This window comes from Nanorana parkeri, unplaced genomic scaffold (genome assembly GCF_000935625.1).
Source record: "Nanorana parkeri isolate BGI_ZX_2015 unplaced genomic scaffold, ASM93562v1 scaffold344, whole genome shotgun sequence".
Classification (NCBI taxonomy): Eukaryota; Metazoa; Chordata; class Amphibia; order Anura; family Dicroglossidae; genus Nanorana; species Nanorana parkeri.
In genome coordinates, this window is record NW_017306612.1 from 249,433 (window position 1) to 250,976 (window position 1,544).

The following is a 1,544-nucleotide window of genomic DNA, read 5'->3' on the forward strand; positions in this document are numbered from 1 at the left end:
GCCCCCCCCCCCTCACAGTGTCATCAATATCCCAATTTCAAGTGACCGGTCAGTAGTGATGGAAAGCTCTGCGGTGCCATTTTCAGACCTCTGCGTTTATTTTAATCAATTGGTGACTCGAGAGGTGATTGAAGTCGTGGTTGCCATGTCGCAGTGGGTGCCATCTCACTGTGGGTGTCATCTCGCTGTGGGTGCCATCTCACTGTGGGTGCCATCTCACTGTGGGTGCCATCTCACTGTGGGTGTCATCTCGCAGTGGGTGCCATCTCACTGTGGGTGCCATCTCACTGTGGGTGCCATCTCACTGTGGGTGCCATCTCGCTGTGGGTGCCATCTCACTGTGGGTGCCATCTCACTGTGGGTGCCATCTCATCTCGCTGTGGGTGCCATCTCACTGTGGGTGCCATCTCACTGTGGGTGCCATCTCGCTGTGGGTGCCATCTCATCTCGCTGTGGGTGCCATCTCACTGTGGGTGCAATCTCATCTCGCTGTGGGTGCCATCTCATCTCGCTATGGGTGTCATCTCGATATCGCTGTGGTTGCCATCTCGCTGTGGGTGCCATCTCACTGTGGGTGCCATCTCGCTGTGGGTGCCATCTCATCTCGCTGTGGGTGCCATCTCACTGTGGGTGCAATCTCATCTCGCTGTGGGTGCCATCTCATCTCGCTATGGGTGTCATCTCGCTGTGGGTGTCATCTCGCTGTGGGTGCCATCTCACTGTGGGTGTCATCTCGCTGTGGGTGCCATCTCATCTCGCTGTGGGTGCCATCTCGCTGTGGGTGCAATCTCATCTCGCTGTGGGTGTAATCTCGCTGTGGGTCTAATCTCACTGTGGGTGCCATCTCATCTCGCTGTGGGTGCAATCTCATCTCGCTGTGGGTGTAATCTCGCTGTGGGTCTAATCTCACTGTGGGTGCCATCTCATCTCGCTGTGGGTGCAATCTCATCTCGCTGTGGGTGCCATCTCGCTGTGGGTGTCATCTCGCTGTGGGTGTCATCTCGCTGTGGGTGCCATCTCGCTGTGGGTGACATCTCGCTGTGGGTGCCATCTCGCTGTGGGTGCCATCTCGCCGTGGGTGCCATCTCATCTCGCTGTGGGTGACATCTCGCTGTGGGTGCCATCTCGCCGTGGGTGCCATCTCATCTCGCCATGGGTGCCATCTTCACTGTGGGTGTAATCTCACTGTGGGTGTAATCTCGCTGTGGGTGTAATCTCGCTGTGGGTGTCATTTCGCCATGGGTGCCATCTTCACTGTGGGTGTAATCTCACTGTGGGTGTAATCTCACTGTGGGTGCCATTTCGCCGTGGGTGCCATCTCATCTCGCCGTGGGTGCCATCTCGCTGTGGGTGCCATCTTCACTGTGGGTGTAATCTCACTGTGGGTGTAATCTCACTGTGGGTGCCATTTCGCCGTGGGTGCCATCTCATCTCGCCGTGGGTGCCATCTCGCTGTGGGTGCCATCTTCACTGTGGGTGTAATCTCACTGTGGGTGTAATCTCACTGTGGGTGCCATTTCGCCGTGGGTGCCATCTCATCTCGC